The sequence below is a fragment of the Delphinapterus leucas genome, chromosome 2 (genome assembly GCF_059928025.1).
Source record: "Delphinapterus leucas isolate spDelLeu-1000000601 "Yukka" chromosome 2, BTC_Dleu_Yukka2, whole genome shotgun sequence".
Classification (NCBI taxonomy): Eukaryota; Metazoa; Chordata; class Mammalia; order Artiodactyla; family Monodontidae; genus Delphinapterus; species Delphinapterus leucas.
Window position 1 is genome coordinate 57907015 of NC_143130.1, and position 23590 is coordinate 57930604.

Below are 23590 nucleotides of genomic sequence, written 5' to 3' on the forward strand. Positions count from 1 at the left end.
CCCAGTGGCTTTTCTCCCCATGAGATGGCCACAGCCCTCCACTTGAACAACGTGGCCGTGGGCACACACAGCAGCACATGCAATGTGAACCTCTCCCTACTGTCCTTATTGGAGCCGCATGCTGGACCTCAGTTCCAATGAGGTGACGGTAGGGGTTGCTCACTCATTTTTTTTTCAGATTTCCAGGGAATGCATTTGTGGGAGTCATCGTCGATCCAAGCACATGCTCAAACCTTGGACATGCAAAGTTGCGGATCCCATCACGGGACGGCCAGCGAGCTGAATCACGTCAGCATACAGAAGCGGCCAGTGTCGAGCAATGGAGCAGGAAATGCAGCCAGTTCTCAGGGCATCAAAGCTCGTGTTCCCCGAGAAAAGGCCAGAAAGTGAGTGTGTCGCCCCTTTTTCAAGTTACCGTAGCCAAGCCTCTAGGTTTTAGCAAAGAAGTGCCGCTTACCGCAACAAGGTTTGAACCAGGATCCTCAAGGAACGTGCGCCAACACCCCTGCAAGACTCCTTCTCCTCACTTCAACGGTTATCACGAATTATACGGATGGCCCCAGGCTGCTCTGCTGCCGGTATTCCTTCCTTGGCATTCCACCTGATTCGGGCTGAGAGAACACACGCGTACTTGAGGAGGGTGCACGGGCGCAACAAGGGAAAGTGTGTTCCAGGAACCCTATGGCCACCGTCGATCTATCCACCCACCCGTAAGCCTGCGGGCTTAGCCAGCCATCACACGTGTCTTTTTCACTCGGCTTGATAGTCTCTCTCCCCCGGGATCCCAATGTGTCACGGAAAGGTGCCAGAGCCACGCCTCACCAGAGAAGCCTGCCGTGACTAAGATTGGCTAAGGCCTCTTCTAGCCCCTTCACGCAGCACACACAAGCCAGGACGCAACCCGAGGAGGAGCCATCAGCTTGGCCAACCTCCCGGGGACAATGGCCCATTGGATTTCTCCTCTCATCACGAGAAACCTAAACTGCATCTGGTCGCCCAAGGAGAACATGACAAAGAAGCCTGCCTTAGGCCAGGAATCCTGCTCTGACCCTGAGCATAGCCTTCTCTTTCTGGGAGGGCACAAGGCAACGAGTAGCCGGTGGCGGCGGCCTGTAGAACTCAAGTGCAGTCGATAGGAGCACCAACGGTTCACGCTTCCTTTCCTATCCGCATGCTCGTCCGAGGCAGGGGACAGAAGTCCTGGCTCGACCAAGGAACCCAGAGACGGCACGCTGGCCCTAGCCTTCCCACGTGGATTGGCATCCCAGGCTCCTTTCCCAATGGCTCTTCTCCCCACGAGACGGCCACAACCCTCAACTTGAACAACGTGGCCGAGGACTCTCACGGCAGCAAACGCAACCTCAACCTCTCCCTCCTTTCCTTTTGGGAGCTACGTGCTGGACCTCAGTTCCAATGAGGAGACGGTAGGGTTTTCTCACTCATTTTGTTCAGATTTCCAAGGAATGCATTAGTGGGGGTCATCATCGATCCAAGCACACGCTCAAACGCTGGACATGCAAAGTTGCAGATGCCACCATGGGACACCCATCGAGCTGAATCACGTCAGCATATGGAAGCGGCCAGGGCCGAGCCATTGGAGCAGGAAATGCAGCCAGTTCTCAGGGCGTCGAAGCTCGTGCTCCCCGAGAAAAGGTCGGAAGGTGAGGGTATAGCCCCGTTGCACAGGTTCCCGTGGTGACACCTCTAGGTTTTAGCACAGAAGTGCTGCTTACCGCAACGAGGGTTAAATCAGGATCCCCATGGAATGCACCCCGGCACCCTTGCGAGACTCCTCCTCCTCACTTCACCGGGAATCACGGATTATACGGACGGCCCCAGGTTGCTCTGCTGCTGGAACTCCTTTCCCGCCATTCCACCTGGCTTGGGGTGAGAGAACACACGCGTGCTTGAGGAGGGTGCGCGGGGGCACCGAGGGAAAGGGCGATACCACCCAGCGATGAGTACTCTATCTCCCCTCAACATTTCATTTGCTGCCCATCTTGCCTGTGTGTCTGCAGGCAAGCGTGAAAGCAACGTAGAGCAGACGCCTTCAGAGCCTGTGGCCATCGGGACAAAGAGCCACGCTGTCCAACAACCCCCTGGTCTCGGGCCCTGCAACTCCTCTCCTGAGCACTCTCCCCTCCAGCACAGGAAAAGGATGTCTTCCTGAATCCCTGAGACCCCCCCTCAGGGCAACTGTGCCCCCTCAGACTAAGAGCCAGTGCCCTCCAGGTGAACACATCCGCCCTTGGCACATACGCTTCCACTAAAAGGACGCGCCCTGAAGGGGAAGAGATCTTCCACGAGGGAAGGGCCCTTGGCCGAATATGACGGCCTCCATCAAAAGCGGCTCGTAGGGACCCGTGACAAAGGGTACGTGAGGAACGCCTGGACTGATCAAGGGAGACTCACCAGCAGGCATACTGCCTGGCCTGCTGTTAAGACAGACGACCTAACCTTGGCCCACACACAAACTTAATGGCACGCGAACCATTCCGATGCCTAGCGTGGTGGGGAAAACGCTCGCAGCCTAACGGCGTGGGAGCCATTCCAGTGCGCAAAGTGGCGGAGCAAAGAGTGACAGCAATTGGGTCACCTGCAGTGGTGGCTGGCACTTTCGCACACTGGGCCCGTCAGTGACGTGCCCTTGGAGAAACCGTGAGGCCCAGGTCTTCCAGAAGCAACGTGTTACCCACAGCCGTGCAATGAGAGAGCCCAGCCAACAGCCTAGACACTTGAACCGCTATGACTTGTCTGGCCTGTGGCCAGGCACGCCGGATACCACAGTCTGGACGCACCAGCGGGTGGCAGGAAAAATGACCCCCGCACCACACATCCTCTCCTGCCCTTAAAGCTGTAGCCGTTCCTTGGCAGCCAGCTCCCTTCTTTCCGCCTAGTTGTGCCCAATGACCTCCGGGAAGATCTGCAACCCTCAGGGAACGCTATGTGGGCTGGGTGTATTAAAGACGCTGGGCTGTACTGAGGAACACCTTCACATCTTCAACACAGGGGGAACGTGGACAGACAGGGACAAACACCTCACGGCCTCCAAATCCTCCCCCATGAGGAGAAACCATACTGTGCCACGAAGGCAACCACTCGCTAGCACAGGGACCCGCCATGGAGTTAATCGAACAAGGAGAGGAAAAAGGCGGGACAGTCCACAAACGAGCTCCCGTGTTCCCTCTCTACACATGCCTCCAAACGCTCCATGGATTCTGTCGATCTCTCCACCCACCAGTAAACATGTGGGCTTTGCCAGCCGTCTCACGTGTCTTTTTCACTCGCCTTGCCCTTCCCCCTCCACGGGGATCCCAACGTGTCACGGAAAGATGCCAGAGCCACCCCTCACCAAAGAAGCTTGATGTGACTTATCTTGACCAAGGCATTTTCTAGCCTCTTCACAGAGCACGCACAGGCCGGACACACCCCGAGGGGGAGCCATCAGCTTGGCCAACCTGCCGGGAACAATGGCCCGTCGGATTTCTCCCCTCATCATGAGAAACCTAAACCGCATCTGGTCTCCCAAGCAGATCATGTCAAAGAAGCCTTCCCTAGGCCCGGAGTCCTGCTCTGACCATGGGCAGAGAGACTTCTGTTTCTGTGAGGGCACAAGGCAACGACCAGCCGGTGGGGGCGGCTTGTAGAACTCAAGTGCAGGCGAGAGGACCACCAATGGCTCGCACTTCCTCTCCTACCCACATGCTGAACCGTGGCCGGGGACAGCAGTCCTGGCTAGACCAAGGAGCCCACAGACGGCACGCTCTCCCTAGGCTTCCCACCTGAATTGGCATCCCAGGCTCCACTCCCAGTGGCTTTTCTCCCCATGAGATGGCCACAGCCCTCCACTTGAACAACGTGGCCGTGGGCTCTCACGGCAGCAAACGCAACGTCAACCTCTCCCTCCTTTCCTTTTGGGAGCTACGTGCTGGACCTCAGTTCCAATGAGAAGATGGTAGGCTTAGGGTTTTCTCAGTCATTTTGTTCAGATTTCCAAGGAATGCATTTGTGGGAGTCATCGTCGATCCAAGCACATGCTCAAACCTTGGACATGCATAGTTGCAGATTCCATCATGGGATGGTCAACCAGCTGAATCATGTCAGCATACAGAAGCAGCCAGTTTTGAGCAATGGAGCAGGAAATGCAGCCAGTTCTCAGGGCCTCAAAGCTCGTGTTCCCCGAGAAAAGGCCAGAAGGTGAGTGTGTCGCCCCTTTTTCAAGTTCCCGTAGCCAAACCTCTAGGTTTTACCAAAGAAGTGCCGCCTACCGCAACAAGGTTTAAACCAGGTTCCTCATGGAATGTGCGCCCACATCCCTGCAAGACTCTTTCTCCTCATTTCAAAGGTTATCACGAATTATACGGATGGCCCCAGGCTGCTCTGATGCTGGTATTCCTTCCTTGGCATTCCATCTGATTCGGGCTGAGAGAACACACGCTTAGTTGAGGAGTGTGCATGGGTGCAACAAGGGAAAGAGCGATACGACCCAGCGATGCGTGCCCTATCTCTCTTCAACATTTCATTTGCTGCCTATCTTGCCTGGCTGTCCGCAGGGAAACATGAATGCCACGTAGCGCAGACACCTTCAGAGCGTGTGGCCATCAGGGAAAAGAGCCCCGCTGTCCAACAACCCCGTGGTCTCAGACCCTGCAACGCCTCTGCTGAGCACTGTCCCCTCTAGCACAGGAAAAGGATGTTTTCCTGAACCCCTGAGACAACCTCAGCGCAACTGTGCCCCCTTAGACTCAGAGCCAGTGACCTCCAGGTGAACACATCTGCCCTAGGCACATATGCTTCCACTCAATGGACACGCCCTTAAGGGGAAGACATCTTCCACAAGGGAAAGGCCCTTGGCTGAATATGACGGCCTCCATGAAAAGCGGCTCATAGGGACCCGTGACAAAGCGTACGTGAGGAACACCTGGACTGATCAAGGGAGACTCACCAGCAGGCATACTTCCTGGACTGCTTCCAAGACAGACGACCTACCCTTGGCCCACACAGAAAGGTAAGGGCATGCGAAGCATTCCGATGCCTAGCGTGGCGGGGAAAACGCTTGCAGCCTAACGGCGTGGGAGCCATTCCAGTGCGCAAAATGGCGGAGCAAAGAGTTACAGCAATTGGGTCACCTGCAGTGGTGGCTGGCACTTTCGCACTCTGCGCCCGTCAGCGACGTGACCTCGGAGAAACTGTGAGGCCAAGTCCTCTAGAAGCAACATATTACCTACAGCCGTGCAACAAGAGAACCTAGGTAACTGCTTAGACACTTGAATCTGTATGACTTGTGTGGCATGTGGCCAAGAGGGTCGAATATCACAGTCTCGACGCACCAGCAGGAAAAATGACCCTCGCACCACACATACACTCCTGCCCTTAAAGTTGTAGCCTTTCCTTGGCAGCCAACTACCTTTTTTTCTGCATGTTTGTGCTCAGTCACCTCTGGTAAGAGCAGCAGTCCACAGGGAACGCTATGTGGGCCAGGTGTGGAAACGATCCTGGGTTGTACGTAGGAGCACTTTCAATCTTCACCACAGGGGGAACATCGACCGCCAGGGCCAAAACACCCCACGGCCTCCAAATCCTCCCCCATGAGAAGAAACCATACTGTGCCACGAAGGCATCCATTCGCTGGCACAGGGACCCGCCGTGAATCAAATCGATCTAGGAGAGGAAAAAGGCGGGACAGTCCACAAATGTGGTCACGAGTTCCCTTCCTACATGTGCCTGCAATCGCTTCTGAGGGAATCCCAAATGTGTTCCGGGATCCCTACGGCCACCGTCGATCTATCCACCCACCTGTAAATCTGAGGGCTTAGCCAGCCATCTCAAGTGCCTTTTTAACTTGCCTTGTCTTTCTCTCTACACCGGGATCCCAATGTGTCTCCACAAGATGCCAGAGCCACCCCTCACATGACTAAGCTTGACTAAGGCATTTTCTAGCCCATTTAGATAGCACACACAATCAGGACGGAACCCAAGGAGGAGCCATCAGCTTTTCTAAACTCCCGGGGAATGTGCCCCATTTGATTCCTCCCCTCATCAGGAGAAACCTAAACTGCATCTGGTCTCCCAAGCAGAACATGACAAAGAACCCTGCCATAGGCCAGGAATCCTGCTCTGACCCCGAGCATACAGACTTGTTTGTTTGAGGGCACAAGGCAACGACACCCCCACGGGGGCAGCCTGTAGAATGCAAGTGCAGGCGACAGGACCACCAATGGCTCACGTTTCCTGTCCTACCCTCATGCTGAACCGTGGCAGGAGACAGCAGTCTTGGCTAGACCAATGAACCCAGAGACAGCACTCTGTCCCTAGCCTTCCCACCTGGATTGGTATCCCAGGCTCCTTTCCCAATGGTTCTTCTCCCCATGAGACAGCCAGAATCCTAAACTTGAGCAACGTGGCTGTGGACAAGCACGCCACCAAATGCAACGTGAATCTCTCCCTACTTTCCTTTTGAGAGCCACGTGCTGGACCTCAGTTCCAATGAGAAGATGGTAGGGATTTCTCACTCATTTTTTTCAGATATCTAAGGGATACATTTTTTGGGAGTCATCATCGATCCAAGCAAATGCTCAAATGCTGGAAATGCAGAGTTGCAGATTCCACCACGGGATGGTCAGCGAGCTGAATCATGTCAGCATATGGAAGTGGCCAGAGCCCAGCCATGGGGCAGGAAACGCAGCCAGTTTTCAGGGCATCGAAGATCCCGTTCCCTGAGAAAATGCGAAAAGGTGAGAGTGTAGCCCCAGTGCCCAAGTTCCAGTGGCCAAACCTCTAGGTTTCACCAAAGAAGTGCCACTTAGCGCAACAAGGGTTAAACCAGGATCCTCATGGAATGCATGCCAAAACCCCTCTGAGTCTCTTTCACCTGGCCTCACCCTGCCTCACTCTTGTCACTTCACTGGGTATCACGGATTATACGGATGGCCCCAGGCTGCTCTGCTGTTGTCATTCCTTCCCTGGCATTCCCCCTTGTTCGGGGTGAGGGAACACACGTGTACTTTAGGAGGGTGCATGGGTGCACCGATGTTCGGGGCAATACCACGCAACGATGTGAGCTCTATCTCCCCTCAACATTTCATTTGCTGCCCATTTTGCGTGTTGTCCACAGGGAAACATGAAAGCAAAGTAGCGTGGATGCCTTCAGAGCCTGTGGCCATCAGGACAAAGAGCCCCACTGTCCAACAACCCCGTGGTCTCAGGCCCTGCAATTCCTTTCCTGAGCACTCTCCCATCCATCACAGCAGGAGGATGGCTTCCTGAACCCCTAAGACACCCACAGGGCAACTGTGCCCCCTCAGCATAAGAGCCAGTGCCCTCTAGGGGAAAACACATGCCCTTAGGACATATGCTTCCAAACAATGGATGCGCCCTAAAGTGGAAGAGATCTTCCACAAGGGAATGGCCCTTGGTCGAATATGAGGGCCTCCATCAAAAGCAGCTCGTAGGGGGCCTCCCTGGTGGCCCAGTGGTTTATAGTCCGCCTGCCGATGCAGGGGATACGGGTTTGTGCCCTGGTGCAGGAAGATCCCACGTGCTGCAGAATGGCTAGGCCCGTAAGCCATGGCCACTGAGCCTGTGTGCCCAGAGCCTGTGCTCTACAACGGGAGAGGCCACAACAGTGAGAGTCTCGCATACAGCAAAAAAAAAAAAAAAAAAAAGCGGCTCGTTGGGACCCGTGAAAAAGGACATCTGAGGAACACCTGGACTGCCCAAGGGAGACTCACCAGCAGGCCTACTTCCTGGCCTGTTGCCAAGACAGACGACCTACTCTTGACCCAGACACAAAGCTAATGCCATGGGAAGCATTCTGATGTCCACCATGGTGAGGAAAACCCTTGCAGCCTAATGTCATGAGAGCCATTCCGATGCCCAAAGTGGGGGGCAAACCACTGCAGCAATTGGGTCACTTGCAGTGGTGCGTGGCACTTTTGCACTCTGTCCCGTCAGTGACGTGACCTCGGAGAAACCGTGAGGCCCAGATCCTCTAGAAACAACGTGTTACCCACTGCTGTGCAACGAGAGAACCCAGCCAACAGCCTAGACACTTGAACCGGTATAACTTGTCTGGCCTGTGGCCAGGGACGCCAGATACCACAGTCTCGACGCACCAGCAGGTGGCAGGAAAAATGACCCCTGCACCACAAATCCTCTCCTATCCTTCAACCTGCAGTCTTTCCTTGGCAGCCGACTCCATTTTTTCCGCATGGTTGTGCCCAATGACCTCTGGGAAGATCTGCAATCCTCAGGGAACACTATGTGGGCTGGGTGTAGTAACGATGGTGGGCTGTACTGAGGACCACCTTCACATCTTCAACACAGGGCAAACATGGCCAGACATGGACAAAACACCCCACGGCCTCCAAATCTGTCCCCATGAAAAACACTATACCATGTCTGGAAGGCAACCATTCGCTGGCACAGGAACCCGCCATGAAGCAAATTGACAAAGGAGAGGAAAAAGGCGGGACAGTCCACAAATGTGCTCCCGTGTTCCCTCCCTACACGTGCCTCCAAATGCTCCTGAGGGAATCCCAAATGTGTTCCGGGAACCCTACGGCCACCATCGATCTATGCACCCACCAGTAAACCTGTGGGCTTTGCCAGCCATCTCACGTGTATTTCCTGCTTGCCTTTCCTTTCTCCCTCAACCAGGATCGAAATGTCTGAAGGCAAGGTGCCAGAGCCACCCCTCACCAAAGAAGTTTTATTTTCCTGAGAATTGACTAAGACATATTCAAGTTCACCTGCACACAATACACAAGCAGATCACAACCGAGGAGGAACCATCAGCTTGGCCCAACTCCCAGGGACAGTGGCCCATTTGATTTCACCCCTCATCATGAGAAACCTAATCTGAAACCTGTCTCCCAAGCAGAACATGACAAGAAAGACTGACCTAGGCCAGGACTCCTGCTCTGACCCTGAGCACAGAGACTTCTGTTTCCTTGAAGGCACAAGGCCATGAATAGGGGGCGGGGGAGAATGTTAGAACTCACTGGCAGGCCAGAGCCCCACCAAGGGCTAATGTTTCCTCTTCTGAATGCACGCTAAACTGTGGCAGGAGACAGAAGACCTTGATAGACTTAGTTGCCCATAGACAACTAATTGTCCTAAGCCTTCCTAGGTGAATGGGCATAACAGGCTCCTCTCCAAATGGCCCTTTTCCCAGAGAAGGCTGCCACTCTCCACTTGAACAATGTGGCTGTGGATCCCCACAATAGCTAAATGCAACGTGACCTCTCTCTACTCTTCTTTTGGGAGCTATGTGCTGGACATCAGTTCTGATGAGGAGATGGTAGGGATTTCTCATTCATTTTGTTCATATTTCCAAGGAATTCATTTTTTGGAGTCATCATCGATCCAAGCACGTGCTCAAAGCCTGGACATGCAAAGTCACAGCCTCCACCATGGGACAGCCAGTGAGCTCAATCATGTCAGCAGTCAGGAGTGGCCAGAATCAAACCATGGGGCAGGAAGTGCAGCCAAGTCTCAGGGCATTGGAGCTTGGGTGCCCCAGGAAGAGCCCAGAAGGTAATGGTGTACTCTTGGTGCACAATATCCTGTGGACAAACATCTAGGTTTCTGCAAAGATGTTCCGCTTACTGCCACAAGGTTTCCACCAGGAACCTCAAGGTCTTCACGCCAACACCCCTCTGAGACTCCTTTGCCTCGCCTCTCCTTGCCACAAAGTCCACTATTCACCAGGTATCACAGACTATACAGAGGGCCCAATGCTGCTGGTGGCATTCATTCTCTGGCAATGCACCTGGTTCAGGGTGAGAGAACACATGCACGTTTGAGGATGGTGCATGGGTGCACAGAGGGAATGGGTGATACCACCCAGAGATACGTGCTCTATCTCGCCTCAAAATTTCATTTGCTGCCCATCTTGTCTGTGTGTTCACAGCCAAATGTGAATGCATTGTGATGTAGATGCCTTCAGAGCATGCAGCCATCAGCACAAAGAGCGCCGCTGCCCATCAACCCCCTGATACGGGTGCTGCAATTACCCCCCTGAGCGACCTCCACGCCAACACAGCATAAGGATGTCATCCTGAACCCCTGAGACACCCTCAGGGGAAGTGGGTCCCCTCAGCCTAAGAGCCACTGTCCTCCAGGTGGACACACCCACTCTTAGCATACACTTCCTCACAATGGACTCACCCTCAAGGAGAAGTGTGGTCCCTGAGATCTCCCACAAGCGAATGGCCCTTTGCCGAATGTGATGACCTCCATCAAATGCGGCTCATAGGGACCCGTGACAAAGGACACCTGAGGAATCCCTGGACTGACCAAGGGTGACTCACCAGCAGGCATACTTCCTGGCCTCCTGCCAAGCCAGGGGACCCTCCCTTTGACCACACGCAAAGTTAAAGGCATCGGAGCCATTCCAATGCCCAAAGTTGTGGCGCAAACCCTTGCAGCAACTGGGTAACTTGCCGTGGGTTTTTGCAATTTTGCAGTCTCGGCCCGTCAGTGAAATGACCTCGGAGGACCCATGAGACCCAGGTCCTCCAGCACAAAATGTACCCACAGTCGTGAAACAAGAGAACCCAGCCAACAGCATGGACACTTGAACTGGCATGACATCTGTGGCCTGAGGCCAGGCATGCCAGAGACCACAAGCTCGCTGCACCAGCTGGTGGTGGGACCAAATGGCCCCCACACCACACATCCTCTCCTGCCCTTAAATCTGTAGCCTTTCCTTGGCAGCTGATTCCCTTGTTTCCGCATGTTTGTGCCCAATCACCTCCAGGAAGAGCTCAAATCCTCAGGGAACGCTACGTGGGCCGGGTATAGAAACGATGCTGGGTTGTCCTGAGGAACACCTTCATATCTTCAACACAGGGGGAACGTGGCCAGACAGGGACAAAACACCTCACGGCCTCCAAATCAGCCCCCATGAGAAGAAACCATACTGAGCCACGAAGGCAACCATTCGTCGGCACAGGGACCCGCCATGAAGTAAATCAACAAAGGAGAAGAAAACAGTGAGATGGTCCTCGAACGTGCACCCATATTCCTTCCCTGCACATGCCTCCAAACGCTCCTGAAAGCATCACAAAGGCCTTCCGGGAACCCTATGCCCACTGTGATCTATCCACCCACCAGTCTACCTGAGGGATTAGCCAAGAAACTCATGGGTATTTTCCGCTCACCTTGCCCTTCTGTCTCTGCCTGCATAAAAACATCTCACGGCAAGGTGCAATAGCAACCTCTCACCACAGAAGCTTGATTTCCCAGGGAATTGCCTAAGGCATTTTCCAGCCCCCCAGCCCACTAACACATAAGGAGGACACAACCCGAGGAGAAGCCATCAGCTTGGGCCCAACTTCCGGGGACAGTGGCCCATTTGATTTCCCCCGATCAACAGGAGATACCTACCCTGCATCACATATCCTAAGCAGACCATGACAAAGAAGCCTGGCCTAGGCTAGGAATCCTGCTCTGACCCTGAGTGTAGAGACACCTGTTTCCTTGAGGGAACAAAGCAATGACCGGGGGGTGGGGAAGGCCTGTAGAACTCAATGGCAGGCCCAAGGCCCGCCACAAGCTCACACTTCCTCTGGCACCTGCACACTCAACTGAGGCAGGGGACAGCAATCCTGGCTAGACTCAAGCACACCGAGACGGCACGCTGTCCCTAGCCTTCCCACATGGATGTGCATCCCAGGCACCTTTCCCAATGGCTCTTCTCCCCACGAGAATGCCGCCACCCTCAACATGAGCAAGGTGTCTGTGGACGCCCAATGCAGCAAATGAAACATGAACTTCTCCTTACTTTCCCTTTGGGAGGCAAGTGCTGGACCTCAGTTCTGATGAGGAGATGGTAGGGATTGCTCACTCATTTTGTTCAGATTTCCAAGGAATGCATTTGTGGGAGTAATCATCAATCCAAGCACCTGCTCAAAGGCTGGATGTGCAAAGTCGCAGCCTCCACCGCAGGATGGCCAGTGAACTCAATCTTGTCAGCCTTCAGGAGCGCCCAGAACTGAGAGGTGGGGCAGGAATTGCAGCCAAGTCTCAGAGCATTGGAGCTTGTGCTCCCTGGGAAAGCCCCAGAAGATTATGGTGCAGCCCCGATGCAAAAGTACCGTGGGCAAACATCTATGTTTTGTAAAGAAGTGCAGTTTACTGCAATGAGGGTTCCACCAGTAACCTCACGGACTGCATGCCAACATGCATCTGAGACTCCCTCGCCTCGCCTCGCCTTGCCTCGCCTTGCCATGTCTTCCTTGACTTGCTGGGTATTACAGAATATGCAGAGGGTCACATGCTGCCACTGGCCTTTCTTCCCTGGCACTCCACCTGGCTCGGAGTGATAGAAAACACGGATGCTTGAGGATGGTACACGGGTGCACAGGCGCACGGAGGGAAAGGGTGATACCACCCAGACATGTGAGCTCTATGTCGCCTCTATGTTTAATTTGCTGCCCATTTTGTCTGTGTGTCAGCAGCCAAACATGAAAGCATCGGGGCGTGGATGCCTTCAGAGCAGGCGTCCATCAGGACAATGTGCGCTGTAGTCCATCAGCCCCCTGGTCTTGAGCCTTGTAATTCCCACCCTGGGTGCCCTCCCCACCGACAAAGCATAATGATGTCATCCTAAACCCCTGAGACACCCTCAGGGGAACTGGGTCCCCTCAGCCTAAGACCCACTGCCCTCCAGGGAAACACACCCGCTCTTGGCACATACGCTTCCTCACAATGGACTCACAATCAAGGGGAAATGCTGTCCCAGTTACTTTCCAGAAGGGAATGGCCCTTCGCCAAAAGTGATGACCTCCTTCAAAAGCGGCTCGCTGGGCCCCGCAACAAAGGGCACCCGAGGCACTCCTGGACTGACCAATGGGACTCACCAACTGGCATTCTTCCTGGCCTCCTGCCAAGCCAGAGCCCCTTTACTTGGACCATACGGAAAGCGAATGGCATCAGAGCCATTTCAATGCCCAAAGTTGCGGGACAAGACCCTTGCTGCAACTGGCTTACTTCACTTGACGCCTTGCATTTTCGCATGCTGGGCCCATCAGTGCCACAACTTTGGAGAAAGCTTGAGACCCAGGTCCTCCAGAACCAATGTGTCAGCCAGAGCCGTGCAATAAGAAAACGCAGCCAGCAGCCCGGACTCTTGAAACGGCATGACTTCTCTGGCCTGAGGACAGGCACACCGGAGACCACAGGTTCGCCCACCAGTGGGTGACAGGACAAAATGATCCCAGTGCCACAAAACTCTTCTGCCCTTAAACCTGCAGGCTCTCCTTGAAAGCCGAATCCCTTGTTTCTGGGTTGTGCCCAAAGACCTCCGGGAAGAGCTCTAATCCTCAGGGAACAGTGTGTGGGCTGGGTACAGAAATGACGCTGGGGAGTCCTGAGGAACACCTTCACATTTTCAACATAGGGTGAACGTGGCCAGACAGGGTCAAAAAACCCCATGGCCTCCAAACTGGCCCTCTTGCGAAGACACCATACTGTGCCACAAAGGCAACTACTACCTGGCACAGGGACCCGCCATGATGCAAATTGACAAAGGAGAGGCCAAGGGCGGGATGGTTCATGAACGTGCACCCATAATCCTTCCCTATACATGCTTTCAAATGCACCTGAAGGCATCCCAAAGGAGTTCCAGGAACCCTATGCCCATTGTCAATCTATCCGCCCACCAGTCCACCCATGGGCTTAGCCAACCATGTCACATTTATTTCCCACTTGCCTTGCCTTTCTCTTTCTCCCCAGATCAAAACGTCTCACGGCAAGGTTCCAGAGCCAACCCTCACCACAGAAGTTTGATTAAACTTGGGTGCCCAGAGATGACATGCTCTCCCTAGCCTTCCTCCATGGATGTGCATCTCAGGCTCTTTCCCAATGGTTCTTCTCCCCACAAGAATCCTGCCAACTAAACTCACACAATGTGACTGCGGATATCCAAGGCAGCAATTGCAACATGACACTCTCCTTACATTCCCTCTGGAAGCCACGGAGTGGACCTCAGTTTCAATAAGGAGACGGTAGGGTGTTCACAATCATTTCCTGTAGATCTTCCAAGGAATGCATATGAGGAAGACATCATTGTTCCGAGCATGTGCTGGGATGCTGCAGAACCCAAAGGGCAGGCCTCTCAGCATTAAGATCAGTGAATCTGTATGGGTCTGCAGAGAACCCAGTGACCTCGGAGAGCTCCAGAGCCTGGGGAATCGCCACTACCCAGGCCTCTCAGCATTAAGATCAGTCAATCCACGCTTGCAACCACTGGGACCACCCAAGGAAACCCTAATATCGAATGGCACATCTTGGAGTGGGAGAATACCTACTGTCCTGAGTGACCCACAGCCATGCTCGGCACCCTGGGCTGCCCCATTTCTTCTAGGTCTCCCTTGCACCTCCAGTCATCAGACTATGTGAAGGTCTTCTTGTCTTAGCTGATGGCCAGCCTTGCCCAGCAACTGCACCTAAGAAGTGGACAGAAATCACACAGGCTTCAGAATTGGACCGGCATACTCAGAGAACACTATTCATGCCAACATTTACCTGGGGATAAGCCCGGCACCTGCTTCCCAAGTACCTCAATCCCTTATGGAGGAGTGAATGCGTGTCTGACAGCATGACTGAAGGAATGTAGGCATGTAGGTGGGCCCGCGAGTGTGAGGGTATATGTGTACATGCACATACCTGCACATGTGTGTGACTGTGACTGCACACGAGGACTCACTTGCGGGTTTCTGTGTGTGCCTCTGTACCCACATCGGGACCTCTGTGTGTCCCTGTACCCCTCTGTAAAGGCCTCAAACAAGAAAAGCAACAACTTATACACAGAGCCATGGCCTCGGGCCCTGCCACAGAACGTTGAAAGACCCCTGCTACCTTCAAGAGACCGCATGCGAACTTTGACCCCAGAGACTGTTGAAATAAGCAATGGACTCCTGCTCTCCAACAGCACCGTCTTCTGACCAAAGCACACAGACTTGATGAGACCAGCCTGGCCTCCTGGCTGTGGGTGTGATGTCTACATAAACCTGGAGACCCTGCCAGCTACCCTAGCACATCTGATGTGCACTTGCTGGCCACTCCCAGCACCTCTGGGAAGAAGGGAACCTCCCACGGGCAGGCCGACACTGCCTTGCAGCTGGCTACAGGCAAGATGCAGCCCCTCTTCCTCTCAAGGGGCCAAAGGACTTAAGACCAGGTGCCACTTAAGGCCAACTATGCCAAATCACTTTCCATGGACCCACAGGCATGCCTATCATGGGAAGTGTTGGTCTTCAGCCACCATTATGCAGGGTCGAACTGCACAAGGAAACTAGGCCACCTTCCTGGCCAGGTTCTGGCCAGCTAAACAACTGGCAGGATTCGTGGCTCTGGTCCCTGAGGAAATGCTCAGATGCTGGATATCCTTGTCCCACGTGCCCTCCTCCTGCCCACAAGGCGATTGGACACAACAAGAAGCCACAGACACCATGCTAACATGGGAGACACTGAGCACCATGGAAGACAGACAGCAAGCATGTCGGCTTTGATGAGGTCGACCCCACGCCATACATTCTGTAATCTCGTCAGCATCACACCAACACTAACAAGGACCTCACGGAGATCCAAGGTGCCATCCACAAGGATCACAGAAAGACTTCAAATGGAGGACCTCTGCCATGGGAGGGGAACTGAAACCCTGAAAGAGCACAACTGGCTGTCCATGGCAGCGTGCATGGCATCGCAATATCGCCCCCATCTCTGCCACACCCACGGTTTTCCACAGATAAACATCTGGCCCTGTGAAAGGCTTGCGTGCTACCTGGGCAGGCCGTGTCATTCCCTTTGGGAGAAACACTTTTGCCTCGCACATTCCATAACTAGGGAACAAAGGGGCCAAAGGGCATGTTTGCATAACTCACTTCCCCCTAGGGAGGCCAGCCCCAACTCCTCAGCAACTGGATCTCTTCTACCCACCACAATAAACCATTTGGGTGTCATTCCTCAGGCAAGGGGTGCCCAGTCGACACAGGTCACCAATCACAACACATCCACTTGGACCGCAAAAGCCCTCTCCTCCCTAGGCAGCTGATGGCAACCCTCACGGTTCAGGGACATACTAGGCAAGATGAGGCGACCACCTGCAACCCAATGATGACAGCCCATCCCATGACATCACACAGGACCTGTCCTCATCATGCCTTACCTTCCTGTCCAGGTCATCAGCCACCATGCAGGCTTGAATGCAGCACTCGGTCCTCACTCAACTACACGATGACCCACTTGGCACCAACACTGTGCTGAGAGTTGCAGTACACGAGCTGACAAGGGCAACACCGAGGCCTAATCCGTCAGCCCCCTTCCGCCGACACCCAGCGCCAGCCCACCCCTGCCCACTGCTCCAGCCCCACTGGGCACTCAAGAAACTCATCGCGGCAAAAGCAACAACAGGGAGGGCCATATGCCTGGCCTGGGGCTCCAGGCCACAACGAAAGAAGCTGGCTCATTCTGGCTTCCAAACACCCCACAAAGTGCCACGACCAAAGAGGAAACATGGCCAAAACACAACTCTCCAAGCCGCAGGCTCACTGGGCCTGGACCAGCACACACTATGACACCTAAAACCAGCAAGACAGTGTGCCGCCTTGTAATCCGTCATTGGCCTTTCACCAAGGACCTGGGATTCATAGACGATTCAGGTAAGGTGCAGACATGGTCGACCTTCAGACAGGAGCCCCTTAAATGCTGGCACCATGGGTGGTGTTTGTATGCATGTCAAAAAGGGGACGCTGGCCTCCACTCCCAACTGTACCCTACCCCCAAGGGAGGAAACGTGCTGGACCTCAGTTTCGATGAGGAGACAGTAGAGTGTTGTCACTCATTTAATTCAGATTTTCCAAGGAATGCATACAAGGGTGTCATCTTCAATCCAAGCACATACTGGGACAGTGCTCAACACAACAGGGCAGGCCGCTTGGCTCTGCAAAGGAGCCATGACCCCGGAGTATTTGAAAAACCTGGGGAATCCACAGCCCTCAGAGCACTCAGCAAGAGTAACAGGCAATCCACTATTGCAGCCACTGGGCCCGTCTCAGGAAACCCTAATATCCATTGGCACATCTTGGGGTGGTTGATTGCCTACTGTCCTGAGTTATCCACGGCCACAGTCAGCAACATGCCCCTGCCTCACTTTTTCCATTTCTCCTTAGCACATCCAGTCATCAGACCATGGAAAGGTCTTCTTCTCTATGCCGACGGCCAGCCTTGCCCAGCAACTTCACCAGAGAAGTGGACAGAAACCATAAAGGCTTCAGAATTGGACCGGGGTGCTCAGAAAACATGATATATGTGAATATTAACCTGGGTGTGATGCTTGAACCTGCTTCCGAAGGACCTCTATCCCTTACTGAGAACAGAATGCATGTCTGACAGCACAATTGCATGAACTCAGGCACGTATGTTGGCCTGTGTGTGAGACGGTGTTTGTGTGTGTTCACGCATGTGCATGTGTCTTTCTGTGACTGCGCATAAGGACAGGCTGGCGGGTTTCAGTGAGTGCCTCTGAATCCGCGTCTTGGTCTCTGTCTGTCCCTGTGGCCCTCTGCAGGGACTATGAACAGTAAAGGCCAAAGTTTATATGAGGAACACTAGTTTTGGACCCTACAACTGAATGGAGAAAGACCTCTATCACCTTCAAGAGGCCGCATGCGAACTTTGACCTCCAGCGCCTTGGCTTTGGACCCTCCCCCATACTGAATGAAGAAAGACCCCTATCAGCTCCAAGAGGCTGAATTCAAACTTTGAGCCACAGGGGCTGTTGAAATAGGCCACGGACTACCGCTCTCCCACAGCCAAGCATTCTGGCCAAAGCACAAATACCTAAACAGACTTGCCTCCCGGCCATGGGTGTCACATGTACGTGGACCTGAAGAACCTGCCAGCTAGTAGCACATCTGATGTGCACTTGGGGCCCCTCCCAGAAATTCTGGAAGCAAGGGAACCTCCTATGGTCGGGTGGACACCGATCTACAGCTGGATGCAGGTCAAAAGCAGCCTGGCACCTCTCAAGGGGCTAACGAAATTTGGTCCAACTGCCAATTCTCACCAACTGGCACAAATCACTTTTCGTGGACCCCTGGGAATACCCACCACACGAAGTAGTGGGCTTCAGCAACCATAATCCACGTTCAAACCGCACGGCGGAAACTAGACCCCGTTCCCGGTCACGACTTGCCAGCACCCAGCCAGCAGGTTTCGCGTCCATGAACCCGGAGGGATCACTCAAATGCCTGACAGCCACGTCCTATGTGACCTCTTCCTGCCCACAGGGCAACCCGAAACTACTGGAAGCCATAGACATCATGCAAACACGGGGACACTCTACACCAGGGATTACAGAACGCAAGCATGTCTGCTTTGATGACACTGACCCTACACCATGCATCCTGGCACTTCTCAACTGCCACAGCGACACGACCAAGAACCTCACAGAGATCAAAGGCACTGTCCCCAAGAACCACAGACAGACTTCCAACGTAAGACCTCTGCCATGCGAGGGGACCTGGAAGCTTCAAAGGGCACAGTGGCTGTCCACAGCAGCGCACCTGGCATAGCACCTGTGCCCCCATCTCTGCCCCGCCAATGGACTGCTCCAGAAATACCTCTGTCTCTTCGAAAGGCTTGCGGGACACATGGACCGGCCGCATCATGCCCTCTGGGAGAAACACTTTCGCTTTGCACATTCTCATATGAGGGAACAAAGTGGCCAAAGGGCATGTTCGCATAACACACCTTCCTCCAAGAAGACCGGCACTGATGCCTCAGCATGTCTATCATCTTTACATCCTGCAGGACACCCTTTCATCGTCATTCCTCCAGCAATGAGATCACAACTCCTGCAGGTTACCGACCTGACGGCATCCACATGAGCGGGCAAAGCCATCCCCTCCATATGCAGCTGATGCCAGCCCATCATGAACATGACACATCCTGGTAAGCCGAGGCCAGTGCCCGCAACCCAATGATGACAGCCCATGCCACAACTTCACACAGGACCCCTCCTCATCATGCCTTAATGTTATGTCCAGTCCATCAGCCACCACGCAGGCTTAAATACAGCACTCGGTCCTCACTCCACACCATGATGACCAACTTGACGTCAACACTGTGTCGGGAATTGGAGTAGAGGAGCTGACAATGGCAACACCGAGGCCTAATCCATCAGGCCCCTTCCGCCGACGCCAATCACCAGCCCAAACCAACCCACTGCTCCAGGCCCACCGGGCACTCAAGAACTTCACTGTGTGAAACACAACAACAGGGAGAGCCACAGGCCTGGCTGGAGGCTCCAGGCTCCAACAAGGGAAGCTTGCTCATTTTGGATTCCAGAAGCATCCTCCGAAGCGTCATGCACAAAGCGAGATCCCGGCCAAAACACACCTCCCAAGCTGCAAGCTCACTGGGCCTACACCAGCACACAGTTTGACTCTGAAGACCAGCAGGTGAGACTGCCACCTCGCATTCCTTCAACGGCCTTTCAGCAGGGAATGGGACTCACAGATGACCCAGCTTATGTGCAGACATGGTCCACCCTCAAACAGGAGCTCCTCCAATGCTGGAGCCCTGGATGGTGTTTGCATGCGTGTCACAAGGGGACGATGGCCCTCACTCCTAATGGTGCCCTACCCACGAGAGAGGAAATGTGCTGGACCTCAGATTCTATGAAGAGACGGTAGAGTGTTCTCACTCATTTTGTTCAGATTTTCCAAGGAATGCATACAAGGGTGTCATCATCGATCCAAGCACGTGCTGGGACGCTGCACAACACAACCGGGCATGCCATGCGGGTCTGCAGAGGAGCCATGACCTCCTAGTACTCCAAAACCCTGGGGAATCCACAGCCCTCAGGCCACTCTGCAAGAGCAACAGTCAATCTACTCTTGCAGCCATTGGGCCCATCTGAGGAAAACCTAATGTCCCATGGCACATCTTAGTGTGAGTGAATGCCTACCATCCTGAGTTATCCAGGACCACGCTTGGCAACATGCGCCCGCCTCACTTTTTCCAGTTGTCCTTGGCACATCCAGTCATCAGACCATATGAAAGTCTTCTTGTTTTTGCCACCAGCCAGCCTTGCCGAGCAACTGCACCTGAGGAGTGGACACAAATCACCGAGGCTTCAGAAGTGGACCGGGGTCCTCAGAGAACATGATCCCTGTGAATATTTACTTGGGCTTCAGCTCTGAACCTGCTTCCCAAGGACCTCTATCCCTTACCGAGTATTGATTTGTGTCTCACAGCATGTCTGTAGGAAGTTAGACACGTACACTGACCAGTGTGTGAGATGCTGTATGTGTGTATTCGTGACTTTGTGCACGAGGACGCACTTGTGGGTTCCTGTGTGTGCCTCTGAATATGCGTCTTGCTCTCTGTGTGTCCCTGTGGCCCTCTGCAGAGGCTTCCAACAGTAAACACCAGAGTTTATACACAACACCCTGGTTGGACCCCCAACAGAAATGAGAAAGACCCCTGTCAGCTGCAGGAGGCCGCATGCGAATTTTGACCCACAGGAGCTGTTGAAATAGGCCACAGACTCCCGGTCTCCCATAGCTACGGCTTCTGACCAAAGCACAAAGACTGGAAAAGACCTGCCTCCTGGCAGTGGATGTCACATGTATGTGGACATGGAGATCCTGCCAGCTAATAGTCTACACCTAATGTGGACTTGGGGCCACTCCCAGTGCTTCCGGAAGCAAGGGAGTCTCTGATGGGCAGGCAACCTCCGATCTGCAGCTGGCTACAGGTAAGTGCAGCTTAGCACCACTCAAAGGGCTAACGCAATACGGTCCAAATGTCAATTCTCGCCAACGAGACCAAATCACGTTCTGAGGACCCGTGGGAATGTCCATCACGGGAAGTGGTGTACTGTACCAAGCAGGACCCAGGTTGGATCCCCATGGGGGAACCTAGGCCATCTGCCCGAGCACGTCTCACCAGCGCCCATCCGGCAGGTTTCACGGCCCTGAACCCAGAGGAAATGATAAAATGCTTGACAGCCTCGTCCTAAGTGCCCTCCTCCTGCCCGCAGAGTGACTCGCCCTTACATGAAGTCGCAGACACCTTGTGAACACGGGGTCACTGTACACCAAGGAACACAGAGTGCATACATGTCTGCTATAATGACGCCGACCCCACCCCATGCATCCTGGCACTTCTCCACTGCCACAGCGACACTACAGAGCACCTCACACAGATCAAAAGCACTGTCCCCGAGAACCACAGATTGCCAACGGAAGACCTCTGCCACGTGAGGGGACATGGAAGCTTCAAAAGGCACAGTGGCTGTCCATGGCAGCGCACCTGGCATCACAACAGTGCCCGCATCTCTGCCCCGCCAATAGACTGCTCCAGATAAAGCTCTGGTTGTTCGAAAGGCTTGTGTGCCACACGGGCTGGCCATGTCACGCTCTCTGGGAGAAACACTTTCCCTTTGCACATTCCCAAATGAGGGAACAAAGTGGCCAAAGGGCATGTTCATATAACTGAGCTACCCCCAAGAAGACTGGCACAGATGCCTCAGAATGTTGATCTTCTCTACGTCCCGCAAGAAACCACTTGGGCATAATTTCTCCGGAAAAGGGAACACAACGCTACGCAGGTTACCTACATCGCAGGCGTCCTCATAAACATCGAAAGCCATCCCCTTCATAGGCAGCTGATGCCAGCCCATCAGGAAAAGGAGACCTCCTTGGGAAACCATGACCAGCATCAGCAACTGAATGATCACAGCCCATCCCACGACATCACACAGGAAATTTCCTCATAATGCCTTACCTTCCTCTCCAGGAAACAGCAACCACGCAGGCTTAAATGCAGCACTCGGTGCTAACCCCACTCCACGATGGCACACTTAGTGCCACGACTGTGCTAGGAGATGCAGTAGAGGAGCTGACATGGGCACCACCTAATCCATCAGCCCCTTTCTGTCAACACCCAACCCCGGCCCACACCCACGCACTGCTACAGCCCCATCGGACACTCAAGAACCTCAATGCGCCAAACCCAATGACAGGGAGGGCCACAGGCCTGGCCTCATGCTCCAGGCACCAAGAAGGGAAGCCTGCTCCTTAAGGCTTCCAGAGCTAAACCCCGAAGCAGCGTGCACAAAGTGCGATCCCAGCCAAAGCACACCCTTCCACGATGCAAGCTCACTGGCCCTACACCAGCACACACTCCGACTCTGAAGACCAGCAGGAGAGCCTGACCGCTCTCATTCCCTCAACGGTCTTTCAGCAGTGACCTGATATTCATAGACGACCCAGTTTAGGGGCAGACACAGTCGACCATCAGACAGGAGCCCCTCCAAGTCTGGAGCCGTGAGTGCTATTTGCATGCATGTCAACAGGGGATGCTGGCCCTCAGCATGTCTATGTTCTCTACTTCCTGCAAGACACCCTTTGGGCGTCATTCCTCCAGCAATGGGAACACAACTCTACACAGGTTACCAACCTCGCTCCTCACTGTCCCATATGCCCGAGAGAGGAAACGTGCAGGACCTCAGACTCGATGAGGAGACGGTAGAGTGTTCTCACTCATTTTGTTCAGAATTTCCATGGAATGCATACAAGGGTGTCATCATCGATCCAAGCACGTGCTGGGACGCTGCACAACACAACCGGGCATGCCATGCGGGTCTGCAGAGGAGCCATGACCTCGTAGTACTCCAAAAACCTGGGGAATCCGCAGCCCTTAGGCCACTCTGCAAAAGCAACAGTCAATCTACTCTTGAAGCCACTGGGCCCGTCTGAGGAAAACCTAATATCCAGTGGCACATCTTAGGGTGGGTGAACGCCTACCTTCCTGAGTCATCCAGGACCATGCTTAGGAACCTGGCCCCACCTCACTTTTCCAGTTCTCCTTACCACCTCCAGTCATCAGACAACGTGAAAGTCTTCTTGTCTTTCCTGACGGCCACCCCTGCCTAGCAACTGCACCTGAGAAGTGGACATAAATCACACAGTCTTCAGAATTGGAAAGGGGTCCTCAGAGAACGTGATTCATGCCAATGTTTACCTGGGCTTGAGCCCGGACCCTGCTTCCCAAGGACTTCTACCCTTACTGAGAACTCAATGTTTGTCTGACAGCATGACTGCAGAATGTTAGGCACGTACGTTGCCCGGTATGAGAGAGGGTCTATGTGTGTGTTCACGCGTGTGTGCGTATGTGACTGTAACTGCTCATGAGGTCGCGCTTCTGGGCTCCTTTGTGTTCCTCTGAATCTGCATCTTGGTCTCCGTGTGTCCCTGAGGCCCTCTGCAGAGACACCGGATCGTAAAAGCCACAGTTTATACACAGCACGCTGCTTTGGAACCTGCCCCGCAGAACGAAGAAAGACCCCTTCAAGCTTCAAGAGGCTGAATGCGAACACTGAAACCCAGAGGCTGTTGAAGTAGGCCACGGATTCCTGCTTTCCCACAATAAAGCCTTCTGACCAAAGCACAAAGACCTAACCAGACTTGCCTCCCGGCCGTCGGTGTGGCATATACATGGACCCAGAGAAGCTGCCAGCTAGTAGCACATCTGATGTGCATTTGTGGCCACTTCCAGCATTCCCGGAGGCAAG

The 23590-nt window shown here is 53.9% G+C and overlaps 9 non-coding genes and 1 pseudogene across 9 annotated transcripts; all 10 read right to left on the reverse strand.

The window, feature by feature from the left end:
* Nucleotides 1–123: 123 nt before the first annotated feature.
* On the reverse strand, nucleotides 124–217 carry LOC149750074 (small nucleolar RNA SNORD116). The gene has a single exon (XR_016392427.1). It is a non-coding gene; the product is annotated as a small nucleolar RNA SNORD116 (small nucleolar RNA).
* A 1182-nt stretch (nucleotides 218–1399) lies between these two features.
* Nucleotides 1400–1491, reverse strand: LOC149750075 (small nucleolar RNA SNORD116). Its single transcript, XR_016392343.1, has one exon. It is a non-coding gene; the product is annotated as a small nucleolar RNA SNORD116 (small nucleolar RNA).
* A 2439-nt stretch (nucleotides 1492–3930) lies between these two features.
* On the reverse strand, nucleotides 3931–4028 carry LOC115803982 (small nucleolar RNA SNORD116; annotated as a pseudogene).
* A 2444-nt stretch (nucleotides 4029–6472) lies between these two features.
* On the reverse strand, nucleotides 6473–6565 carry LOC115803984 (small nucleolar RNA SNORD116). The gene has a single exon (XR_004024787.1). It is a non-coding gene; the product is annotated as a small nucleolar RNA SNORD116 (small nucleolar RNA).
* A 2711-nt stretch (nucleotides 6566–9276) lies between these two features.
* Nucleotides 9277–9368, reverse strand: LOC115803979 (small nucleolar RNA SNORD116). Its single transcript, XR_004024783.1, has one exon. It is a non-coding gene; the product is annotated as a small nucleolar RNA SNORD116 (small nucleolar RNA).
* Nucleotides 9369–11811: 2443 nt separating this feature from the next.
* Nucleotides 11812–11903, reverse strand: LOC115803968 (small nucleolar RNA SNORD116). Its single transcript, XR_004024772.1, has one exon. It is a non-coding gene; the product is annotated as a small nucleolar RNA SNORD116 (small nucleolar RNA).
* A 2084-nt stretch (nucleotides 11904–13987) lies between these two features.
* LOC115803927 (small nucleolar RNA SNORD116) lies at nucleotides 13988–14080 on the reverse strand. The gene has a single exon (XR_004024739.2). It is a non-coding gene; the product is annotated as a small nucleolar RNA SNORD116 (small nucleolar RNA).
* Nucleotides 14081–16806: 2726 nt separating this feature from the next.
* On the reverse strand, nucleotides 16807–16899 carry LOC115803983 (small nucleolar RNA SNORD116). The gene has a single exon (XR_004024786.1). It is a non-coding gene; the product is annotated as a small nucleolar RNA SNORD116 (small nucleolar RNA).
* A 2775-nt stretch (nucleotides 16900–19674) lies between these two features.
* Nucleotides 19675–19767, reverse strand: LOC149750076 (small nucleolar RNA SNORD116). Its single transcript, XR_016392363.1, has one exon. It is a non-coding gene; the product is annotated as a small nucleolar RNA SNORD116 (small nucleolar RNA).
* A 2752-nt stretch (nucleotides 19768–22519) lies between these two features.
* LOC115803976 (small nucleolar RNA SNORD116) lies at nucleotides 22520–22612 on the reverse strand. Its single transcript, XR_004024780.1, has one exon. It is a non-coding gene; the product is annotated as a small nucleolar RNA SNORD116 (small nucleolar RNA).
* Nucleotides 22613–23590: the final 978 nt, after the last annotated feature.